This window comes from Aegilops tauschii, chromosome 3 (genome assembly GCF_002575655.3).
Source record: "Aegilops tauschii subsp. strangulata cultivar AL8/78 chromosome 3, Aet v6.0, whole genome shotgun sequence".
NCBI lineage: Eukaryota > Viridiplantae > Streptophyta > Magnoliopsida > Poales > Poaceae > Aegilops > Aegilops tauschii.
This window is the reverse complement of record NC_053037.3, coordinates 214,305,586-214,318,378: the sequence shown is the minus strand read 5'-3', so window position 1 is coordinate 214,318,378 and position 12,793 is coordinate 214,305,586.

Genomic DNA, 12,793 nt, shown 5'->3' with positions numbered 1-12,793 from the left:
TCAATACCTAGTTCAATCTCGTTACCGGCAAGTCTCTTTACTCGTTCCGTAATACATCATCCCGCAACTAACTCATTAGTTGCAATGCTTGCAAGGCTTAAGTGATGTGCATTACCGAGTGGGCCCAGAGATACCTCTCCGACAATCGGAGTGACAAATCCTAATATCGAAATACGCCAACCCAACAAGTACCTTGGGAGACACCTGTAGAGCACCTTTATAATCACCCAGTTACGTTGTGACGTTTGGTAGCACACAAAGTGTTCCTCCGGTAAACGGGAGTTGCATAATCTCATAGTCATAGGAACATGTATAAGTCATGAAGAAAGCAATAGCAACATACTAAACGATCGAGTGCTAAGCTAACGGAATGGGTCAAGTCAATCACATCATTCTCCTAATGATGTGATCCCGTTAATCAAATGACAACTCATGTCTATGGCTAGGAAACATAACCATCTTTGATCAATGAGCTAGTCAAGTAGAGGCATACTAGTGACACTCTGTTTGTCTATGTATTCACACATGTATTATGTTTCCAGTTAATACAATTCTAGCATGAATAATAAACATTTATCATGATATAATGAAATAAATAATAACTTTATTATTGCCTCTAGGGCATATTTCCTTCAGTCTCCCACTTGCACTAGAGTCAATAATCTAGTTCACATCACCATGTGATTTAATACCAATAGTTCACATCACCATGTGATTAACACCAATAGTTCACATCGTCATGTGACCAACACCCAAAGGGTTTACTAGAGTCAATAATCTAGTTCACATCGCTATGTGATTAACACCCAAAGAGTACTAAGGTGTGATCATGTTTTGCTTGTGAGAGAAGTTTAGTCAACGGGTCTGCCACATTCAGATCCGTATGTATTTTGCAAATTTCTATGTCAACAATGTTCTGCACAGAGCTACTCTAGCTAATTGCTCCCACTTTCAATATGTATCCAGATTGAGACTTAGAGTCATCTGGATCAGTGTCAAAATTTGCATCCGTGTAACCCTTTATGACGAACCTTTTTGTCACCTCCATAATCGAGAAACATATCCTTATTCCACTAAGGATAATTTTGACCGCTGTCCAGTGATCTACTCCTAGATCACTATTGTACTCCCTTGCCAAAATCAGTGTAGGGTATACAATAGATCTGGTACACAACATGACATACTTTATAGAACCTATGGCCAAGGCATAGGGAATGACTTTCATTCTCTTTCTATCTTCTGCCGTGGTTGGGCTTTGAGTCTTACTCAATTTCACACCTTGTAACACAGGCAAGAACTCTTTCTTTGACTGTTCCATTTTGAACTACTTCAAAATTTTGTCAAGGTATGTACTCATTGAAAAAACTTATCAAGTGTCTTGATCTATCTCTATGGTTCTTGATGCTCAATATGTAAGTAGCTTCTCCGAGGTCTTTCTTTGAAAAACTCCTTTCAAACACTCCTTTATGCTTTGCAGAATAATTCTATATTATTTCTGATCAACAATATGTCATTCACATATACTTATCAGAAATGTTGTAGTGCTCCCACTCACTTTCTTGTAAATACAGGCTTCACCGCAAGTCTGTATAAAACTATATCCTTTGATCAACTTATCAAAGCGTATATTCCAACTCTGAGATGCTTGCACCAGTCCATAGATGGATCGCTGGAGCTTGCATATTTTGTTAGCACCTTTAGGATTGACAAAACCTTCTGGTTGCATCATATACAACTCTTCTTTAATAAATCCATTAAGGAATGTAGTTTTGTTTATCCATTTGCCAGATTTCATAAAATGCGGCAATTGCTAACATAATTCGGACAGACTTAAGCATAGATACGAGTGAGAAACTCTCATTGTAGTCAACACCTTGAACTTGTCGAAAACCTTTTGCGACAATTCTAGCTTTGTAGATAGTAACACTACTATCAGCATCCGTCTTCCTCTTGAAGATCCATTTAATCTCGATGGCTCGCCGATCATTGGGCAAGTCAATCAAAGTCCATACTTTGTTCTCATACATGGATCCATTCAAGCGATTGTAGTACCCAGACAATCTGAGCACATGCTCACTGCTTGAGCTATTCTCCTCCATCTTTTAGCTATAGAACTTGTTGGAGACTTCATATCTCTCAACTCAGGTATTTTCTTGAAATATTAACTTCAACTCCTGGAACATCTCATATGGTCCATGATATTCAAAACATCTTTGAAGTCCCGATTCTAAGCCGTTAAGCATGTTGCACTAAACTATCAAGTAGTCATCATATTGTGCTAGCCAAACGTTCATAACGTCTGCATCTGCTCCTGCAATAGGTCTGTCACCTAGCGGTGCATCAAGGACATAATTCTTCTGTGCAGCAATGAGGATAAACCTCAGATCACGGATCCAATCCGCATCATTGCTACTAACATCTTTCAACTGAGTTTTCTCTAGGAACATATAAAATTTAAACGGGGAGCAACATCGCGAGTTATTGATCTACAACAAAGATATGCTAATACTACAAGGACTAAGTTCATGATAAATTAAAGTTCAATTAATCATATTACTTAAGAACTCCCACTTAGATAGACATCCCTCTAATCCTCTAAGTGATCACGTGATCCATATCAACTAAACCATGTCCGATCATCACGTGAGATGGAGTAGTTTCAACGGTGAACATCACTATGTTGATCATATCTACTATATGATTCATGCTCAACCTTTCAGTCTCCGTGTTCCAAGGCCATATCTGTTATATTCTAGGCTCGTCAAGCTTAACCTGAGTATTCCGCGTGTGCAACTGTTTTGCACCCATTGTATTTGAACGTAGAGCCTATCACACCCGATCATCACGTGGTGTCTCAGCACGAAGAACTTTCGCAACGGTGCATACTCAGGGAGAACACTTATACTTTGATAATTTAGTGAGGGATCATCTTATAATGCTACCGTCCATCAAAGCAAGATAAGATGCATAAAAGATAAACATCACATGCAATCAATATAAGTGATATGATATGGCCATCATCATCTTGTGCTTGTGATCTCCATCTCCGAAGCACCGTCATGATCACCATCGTCACCGGCGCGACACCTTGATCTTCATCGTAGCATCGTTGTCGTCTCGCCAATCTTATGCTGCTACGACTATCGCTACCGCTTAGTGATAAAGTAAAGCATTACAGGGCAATTGCATTGCATACAATAAAGCAACAACCATATGGCTCCTGCCAGTTGTGGATAACTCGGTTACAAAACATGATCATCTCATACAATAAAATTTAGCATCATGTCTTGACCATATCACATCACAACATGCCCTGCAAAAACAAGTTAGACGTCCTCTACTTTGTTGTTGCAAGTTTTACGTGGCTGCTACGGGCTTAGCAAGAACCGTTCTTACCTACGCATCAAAACCACAACGATAGTTTGTCAAGTTGGTGCTGTTTTAACCTTCGCAAGGACCGGGCGTAGCCACACTCAGTTCAACTAAAGTTGGAGAAACTGACACCCGCCAGCCACCTATGTGCAAAGCACGTCGGTAGAACCAGTCTCGCATAAGCGTACGCGTAATGTCGGTCCGGGCCGCTTCATCCAACAATACCGCCGAACCAAAGTATGACATGCTGGTAAGCAGTATGACTTATATCGCCCACAACTCACTTGTGTTCTACTCATGCATATAACATCAACGCATAAAACCAGGCTCGGATACCAGTGAAGGGGAACGTAGTAATTTCAAAAAATTTCCTACGCACACACAGGATCATGGTGATGCATAGCAACGAGAGGGAGAGTGTTGTCCACGTACCCTCGTAGACCGAAAGCGGAAGCGTTAGCACAACGCGGTTGATGTAGTCGTACGTCTTCACGATCCGACAGATCAAGTACCGAACGCACGGCACCTCCGAGTTCAGCACACGCTCAGCCCGATGACGTCCCTCGAACTCCGATCCAGCCGAGTGTTGAGGGGGAGTTTCGGCAGCACGACGACATGGTGACGGTGATGATGTTCTACCGACGCAGGGCTTCGCCTAAGCACCGCTACAGTATTATCGAGGTGGACTATGGTGGAGGGGGCACCGCACATGGCTAAAAGATCAAACGATCAATTGTTGTGTCCTTGGGGTGCCCCCTGCCCCCGTATATAAAGGAGCAAGGGGGGAGGTGCGGCCGGCCAGGGAGGAGGCGCGCCAGGAGGAGTCCTACTCCCACCGGGAGTAGGACTTCCGCCCTTCCCTGTTGGAATAGGAGAAGGGGAAAGAGGTGGAGGAGAGGAAGGAAAGGGGGCGCTGCCCCCTCTCCTTTTCCTATTCGGACTAGGGGGGTGGGGCGCGCAGCCCTTGCCCTGGCCGCCTCTCCTCATCTCCACAAATGCCCAATATGGCCCATTAAGCCCCCGGGGGGTTCCGGTAACGCCTCGGTACTCCGGTAAAATCCCGATTTTACCCGGAACACTTCGGATATCCAAATATAGGCTTCCAATATATCAATATTCATGTCTCGACCATTTCGAGACTCCTCGTCATGTCCGTGATCACATCCGGGACTCCGAACAACCTTCAGTACATCAAAACATATAAACTCATAATATAACTATCATCGAAACGTTAAGCGTGCAGACCCTACGGGTTCGAGAACTATGTAGACATGACCGAGACACGTCTCCAGTCAATAACCAATAGCGGAACCTGGATGCTCATATTGGCTCCCACATATTCTACGAAGATCTTTATCGGTCAGACCGCATAACAACAGACGTTGTTCCCTTTGTCATCGGTATGTTACTTGCCCGAGATTCGATCGTCGGTATCTCAATACCTAGTTCAATCTCGTTACCGACAAGTCTCTTTACTTGTTCCATAACACATCATCCCGCAACTAACTCATTAGTTGCAATGCTTGCAAGGCTTAAGTGATGTGCATTACCGAGTGGGTCCAGAGATACCTCTCCGACAATCGGAGTGACAAATCCTAATCTCGAAATACGCCAACCCAACAAGTACCTTCGGAGACACCTGTAGATCACCTTTATAACCGTCCAGTTACGTTGTGACGTTTGGTAGCACACAAAGTGTTCCTCCGGTAAACGGGAGTTTCATAATCTCATAGTCATAGGAACATGTATAAGTCATGAAGAAAGCAATAGCAACATACTAAACGATCGAGTGCTAAGCTAACAGAATGGGTCAAGTCAATCACATCATTCTCCTAATGATGTGATCCCGTTAATCAAATGACAACTCATGTCTATGGCTTGGAAACATAACCATCTTTGATCAACGAGCTAGTCAAGTAGAGGCATACTAGTGACACTCTGTTTGTCTATGTATTCACACATGTATTATGTTTCCAGTTAATACAATTCTAGCATGAATAATAAACATTTATCATGATATAAGGAAATAAATAATAACTTTATTATTGCCTCTAGGGTATATTTCCTTCAATGGGTATCTGTGGGGGAGGAGGAGGATGCGGTGGCGGCCCTTGACGACGAGTGGCTCGCGGCTGGACCGCAAGCCCCCGCATCGGACCTGGATCAGCGCACCCGCAGGCACGCCGCAGCCCGAGGGTGGAGGCCTCTAACCCAAAGCCAACTGCCAAGAGGGTGAAGAAGACCGCCACCAAGTCTACCAAGGTTGAGGTGGTATGCCGCCAATCTCCTCGTCTTGCTTAGACCAAGGCCTCCTCCGCCAAACGTCCGGCGACTATGGAGGCGGAATCCATCCCTGCTCCGGCTCGAGCTCCTCGCAAAGCTCGTCTTCCCCGGAGCTCCTGATGTCACGGCAGGCACCGAAGCTGCCGGGGAGTTCTGCCCCTTCGTCTCTAAAGAGAAGGCGGGAGTCTCCACCTCCCATGGAGTTCAACTTGAACTCCATGCTCCTCGCGGAAGAGTAAGGAAGATTCCTCTTTGTGGTAGATATCTCTTAGGCAAACTTGAATGTTTTTGCTCTCTTGCTCTTGTTGTTGCCGGCAGGGAAGTGGAGGAGGACACGGAGACCCTCATCCACCGTTCCCGGAAGAGGCTCTGGTCCCTCGGGTCGCTAAAGGGTGTGGAGAGCTCGGCCATGCCGGGGGAGGATGTAGAAGCTCCCGTGCTGAGCCCCCAGTCCAGCCCTCAGCCCGGGAGCGGAGACTTGGCCCCGTCCGCCAGAGGCAATGGGGACAGCCTCCCTGTCCCCCCAAGCAGAGGAGGAGGTGAGACGATGCAGGGCGAGCCCCTCCCTGTGGGGCATGCTTCCCCCACCGCTTGAGTCGAAGAAACCGCCATGGAACCTTCTGCGACTGAGGCTGCACAGAAGGCTGCCGAGTCTACCCCGGCAGAGGGCGAAGCTCATGACCTGGCAACAGCTGTTGCCGGGAAGACAGAGACCCTTGCCCGGCAGACCTCCCAAGGTATCTTGCTTAATTCTTCTTTACCTTCATGCTCTAATTGCTTCTTCATTCGCTTGAGACTTCCATTTCTTCATTATTCACGGGCCCTTTCATATGCAGCCCCTCAAACTGAGGAACCAGATCTACTGAAGGTGGTGGCCGATATAGGGAGGGCCACCGCAGATGAAGCCGTAGAGCTTGTTGCTGCTGAGGGACAGGATCTCACTGCCGTGGATGTACAGGGCTCCTTGGTGGTGACGGAGCATTCTTCGGAGGACGCCCCGGTAGGGGAAGTGGCTGTTGAGGTGAAAATCCCACTCCAAACCATCGGCCCACTCCACGCCACCGGAACCGTCGCTGAGATTTCGCCACCCTCCTCGAGCGCGCTGGCAATGGTGCTGTCGCCACCCGGAGCTGGAGCTCCCGGCCTGTCCCTGACCATGGACGCAGAGCTCGATGAAGAGCTTCAACGCCTCCTGGCTCCACTTTATCAGGGAGCCGCCGTCGCCATGGACTTGTCCTTCATGGAATCGATGGCAGTGGGCATGAAGGAGATGCAGGCCCGGCACAACCAGAAATGGCTGGCTCTCAAGGAGTGGCGTGAGTCTTCCAACAAGGTGGACCAGAAGCTGAAGGACAAGTGCCTGGAATTGCGCGAGTAGAACGACAAGTAGTTCAAGGTGCTCATGAGGCAGCAAGAGACCCTTCTGATGACGAGGGAGGATGTCATGGCTCGGGAGGCACGTTTGGCGGACCACAAGGCATCTCTGGATGCCAGAGAGCGAGAGATCTCCCTCCGGGAGGAGAAACTCGAAGCCACCCTTCATGCCAAGGCTGAAGGTCTAGAGGCTCTGGTGCAGCAACGCACCAAGGAATTGGAAGACAAGCATGAAGCTGCTCTGAACACCCTTGCTGCTGACTCTGCTGCTCAATTGAAGAAGCTTACTAATGATTTGGCTGCCATGTCCGCCGCCAAAACTAAGCTCGACCGGCAGGTGGCTAAACTGAACGAGGATCTTGTCAAGAGCACCAAAGAGGTGGGGGCACTCAAAGAGGAAGCACGGCAGGCAGAGATCCACTTGGCTGATGTGCAGTCACAACTTTCCTCCAAGACCCTGAGCCTTGATGCCGCCAATGGCAACATCACGGACATGAAGGCGAGGATCGGCTCATTGGAGCGGTCAGTGGAGTCCCTTGAGTCCCGCCAGCAGTTGCTATCCAAGGACTTGGAAACCATCAAGCGCTCTGACAAGATGCAGATGACAAGCTGAAGAATCAAGTCGACATAAGTAACCTCTGGATCAAGAGCCTGATCGACATCGCCGAGCGTCTTGGTGTCCAAGCTGCGGCGATGGGTATGGACGGCCTAGTCTTCTCGGCCAGCAAGCAGGAGGTCCCAAGCGTCAAGCTGGGGCTCTTCTTCAACAAGCAGATCGAGAAGCTGAAAGTGCATGAAGAGGGGAGGGCCGAGCGCTTTGCGACCGAGTCCCGGAAGATTGCCTCCAACGCCCTCTTCATGGTCTTGAGCAATATCGCCTGCCGCCACCGAGAGCTCGATCTTGACGATGGATTCAAGAAGCCGCCAGTGAGCGCGGATGTCGCAGCCGCCGAGAAGAAAGCCGCTCCCCGAGCCGACAGGGTTCTTCTCGTTTAAGCTGTTCCACCTGGCCATCGGACCAAGTATTGGGCCACTGTCATTTCCGCGGGGCCCTGTAATGAAACATGATATATATTTTGTGTTTAGTCATTCTATCTCTAGTGTTTGTGCGAAACCGATATTTCTAGCTGGATCTTTAAATGCGTGTTTATCCCTTTGAGCCCTATACGTTCGTGTTCGTATGATCAATTCCTATGTATGCTCTGGATGCCTGCCGATAACATATTGCCACGATAAGGATCCGACCCTTAACAGTCATCTTGGCGTGGATGCTTCTTGGCAGGTTTTTCCTAGGTAGCTCTTGATGCAGCCTCTCGACCTGTGAGCATGGCTCGGGACAGGATGATGGTGCGATCAGAGAAACTATCCAAGGTTCCATCGCATGAGGGCTTTCACGATACGAACACTTACTAGAGTTAAGGGATAAACGACTGCAAGAATCTGAAACGCATCAACAAGAAGTGACAACGTGAACTTAGCTTTCATTTTGAGCTTCTTTCTCTTCTACCGGGCCGCGTGCGCCTGGCGCGCCCGCAGCACCTGGAGGAGCAGAAGTCAATCAGGTGGTTTCTTCGTTCCCGGCAAGGATCGACATGCGTTTCTTGTGGCTGGCGGGCATCGGGGCATAGTGTCGGGCTTCTCTGGTCTGCTTCCCTTTTGCTCCCCTCCCCTCGAGTCAGTGCGGCGACTGCCGTTGCATTGGTCGTGCCAACGTAGGCATCCTTGCAGAAGTATGCTTGCCGGGGCATCAATCGATGGACTCATACCAGCACTTTGCTCAGGATTACCCAAAGCAGGGGAAATACTGGACCGAGCGTCGCGCGGTAATCATCGACATCGACGACGCCGATGCTAGAGCAGTTCGACTGCTGACGAGGGGGAGGGACAGGAAGGAGGGAGCTCGCGCCCACACATCTTGTGCCCCTTCTCTGAACGGCGCCCGAATGGCGGGCACGCCATACGGGCCGCCGGGATGGATCTATCGCCATCAACGGCGGTTTTCACCGTAGTCGTGGCTACGACGAGGCGTGGATATCAATAACCACATCGCGGGGATGGCTCCGCTTTGCTTCTGTGTCTTCGTGGGCGCCGTGATCGCCAGAGGTTTCAAACGGACGACCACGGACGAGGCGCGCTGCACACGCCTTCAGGTTCGCGCAAGCAAGCCCCCTACCTGGCGCGCCAAAGATATTGCAGGAAACAATTGCCACCTATGGGACCGGGAGGTCCCTTGCTGGTTCGGCAGGGGGGCAACGCGTTGCACAAAGAGCAGACGAGCGTGGGGCAGGATGGCAAAGATCACGCACACAATTTTACCCAGGTTCGGGCCGCCGTGAGGTGTAAAACCCTACTCCTGCTTTGGTGGATTGATGGTGGAAGGGTGGTGGCGGAGCGTAGTACACTTGCCCGGCAGGGGTTGCCTTGGGGCAGCAGCGACTACGCGCGTATGGGGTGTGAGTTATCCAATCTTCTAACCCTTTCTACGGTTGACATGGGCCTCCTTTTATAGATCAAGGGGTAACCACAGTGGCAAAGTAGTCATTACACACTGATAAGATAATAAACAGTGCTATCATACCTAACTCTGCGGGCTGACAGGGCGCATTAAATGCACTGCTTAACGTCACATCATTGGTCGCCCGACAAGGCTTGCCGGGCTATCTTGCCAGCTCTGTGCCTGTTTGCTTGACACGTCGCAGGACGGGTGTCATCTGTCGGTTTCTCTTGTAGGAAATGGCTGCCATGTGGCGAATGGCTGCCACTTAATCACTTTGCGGCTTAACACCGCATTGATCGACGACGTGGGTCGTGGCGGAGTGGTTGTGAGGTGTTTCTGCCTCCGTGAGCCCCGGCAGGCCCTGCCGGGACGCCTTGGTTGTCTGCTTTTGGAGGCGGCCTCGCCCCTTGCCGGGCTCGCCTGCCCGGCAAGGGAGGTGTTTCTCTTGACGATATCCTGCTTCTTTGGTTTGATCTTGGTCCATCTGATCTGTATGTTGGTCCTTGGAATCTCTGGGGTTCTTGCATATCTTGGCTCGGCCTTGGCTTGTCCGTGCACGAGTTAGGGGAAAACATATACCCCTGTCTGTTTTCCCCGACACATTCTTTATTTATATTGGTGTAATATCTACTATATTCCAACTTTCCTGCTTCATACCCCCCGATACTAGCCATAGATGCATCAAAATAAGCAAACAACACGCAAAAAAATAATCTGTCAAAAACAGAATAGTCTGTAGCAATCTGAATATTTCGAATACTTCTGTAACTCCAAAATCCTGAAAAATTAGGACGTCCTTAGAAACTTGTTTATTAATCTTCTGCAAAAAAGAATCAATATTTTATCATGCCCCTGCTAAAAATGAGAATTGTTTTCCTGAGCGCAAAAGTTTAGGTTTTTTAGCAAGATCAAATCAATTATCACTATAATCTATCCCAAATGTCTTACTTGGCACAAACACTAATTAAAACATAAAACCACATCTAACCAGAGGCTAGATGAAAAACTTATTGCAAAACAGAACCTAAAAACCTAAAACAAAAATAAAATTGGGCTGCCTCCCAACAAGCGCTATTGTTTAACGCCCTTAGCTAGGTATAAAGCACGAATAGATCTAAGTATTATCATCTTTGGCATGCAATCCATAAGTGGCTCTCATAATAGATTAATAAGGCAATTTAATTTTCTTTCTATGGAAGTGTTACATGCCTTTCCTTAACAGAAATTGAAATCTAATGTTTCCTTCTTTCATATCAATTATTGCACCAATCGTTCTAAGGAAAGGCCTACCAAGAATAATAGGACATGTAGGATTGCAATCTATATCAAGAACAATGAAATCTACGGGCACATAATTCCTATTTGCAACAATAAGAACGTCATTAATCCTTCCCATATGTTTCTTAATAGTGGAATCCGCAAGATGCAAATTTAAGGAACAATCATCAAATTCACGGAAACCTAACACATCACATAAAGTTTTCGGGATCGTAGAAACACTAGCACCCAAATCACACAAAGCACAACATTCATAAACTTTAATCTTAATCTTAATAGTAGGGTCCCACTCATCATAAAGTTTTCTAGGGATAGAAACTTCCAATTCAAGCTTTTCTTCAAAAGATTTCATCATAACATCAAGAATATGTTTAGTAAAAGCTTTGTTTTGACTATAAGCATGAGGAGAATTCAACATGGATTGCAACAAGGAAATACAATCTATTAAAGAACAATTATCATAATTAAACTCCTGCAAATCCAAAAGAGTGGGTTCATTGCTATTTAAAGTTTTGACCTCTCCAATCCCACTTTTATCAATTTTTGCATCAAGATCTAAAAACTCCAAATCATTGGGACGCCTTCTAACTAAAGTTGAGTCATCTCCAGTCCTGTCGGGGATATACCCCGCGGTATGACTCGGCCGGAAGTATGACCCGGCCGGACTTGGCATTTCGCTGATGACTCGGCGGAGGACTAGCGACTCATGGGTCTGGCGGCTCATTGGTCAGACAGCTCATGAACCAGACGACTCATGGATGGCCCCGATGGCGGGTCAGATAGAAGACAAGGCCCAAGGCCCAGAAGGCCGGCTCACGTTTATGATGGGCCGGCTTAAGAAGAAAGGGATGACGAATATTTCCTTTATGAGGAAGCAAGACCCGGACTTGTAATTAACTTGTAAGAGAAGATAGACTAGTCCTAGTCCTACTAGGACTCCACATGTAACCCACCCCTCTAACTTATATAAGGAGGGGCAGGGCACCCCAAAGAGGGACAAGTAAGAAGAAACAATCTCTAGGGCTAGACACCGAGAGCCGGTTCTCGGCGACTCTCCCGTGATCATAATGAGACCTAGCCTCAAACAGCATGTAGGGTTGTTACCGGATGATGTTTCCCGGGGCCCGAAGCTGTCTAAATCCTTGTCTTGTGTTGCGTCTCTCGATTCCGCTCAACCCCTCTCAAGCTACCACATAGATGCGTTGACCTCGCGACTAAGTCCTGACACTAAGGACATCTGCCGTGACAATTCCACGACAGTTGGCGCCCACCGTGGGGCTTGCGCATGGTGGTGATGAGTTCTGGGAGGGATCTTTTCTAGGGATCGAGAATTTCGTAATTGGAAGGATGAAAGAGCCCGTGCAAAGGATTTACACGATGAGCAAAGCTGAATGGATATACCGGATTGAGATACAACAATTGGGGTTTGACGTTCGGTATGTCACCGGCGCGCCGCGATCCATCGAAACCGACAGGGGATTGGTTCTGTTTGTATGCCGAATCTTGCAATCTGTCAAATAGCAGTTTCCGTCGAGACGGATAAAAAAGTTTCCGATGCTGATCCGCCGGGTTCTATCAATTGGTGAGCAGATTACTAGTGCTAGCTGAGTCAAAGAAAATAGTCAAATGAAGGGAAAGACACGAGTTCGGACTCTTGCAACTCGCTTCGTTGAAACCATTGCGCCTCCGCTAGGCTGCCTTGTATCAATCGCCCTGTCGCCGTGAGTCGCGGGTGCTGCCTCGTTTGCCCTGGATTTGAAGCCGCCGCCTTCACGGACGTACAGCGACAATCTGGATTTTCTCCACCGCTACGACCCGGACTCTGCTTGATGGCCGGGTCTCCCGCAGCGCGCAAACTGCCGCTGAGCCGCCTCGACCCGGAGCCGCGGCGGCCTCGAGCCCGGATTCGCGTCACCTGCTGTCATCTCGGCCTCGCGTGCCTCAGCCTGTGAGTCGCCGTCCCGTCGGGCCTCTGCAAAGAGTCGCCCT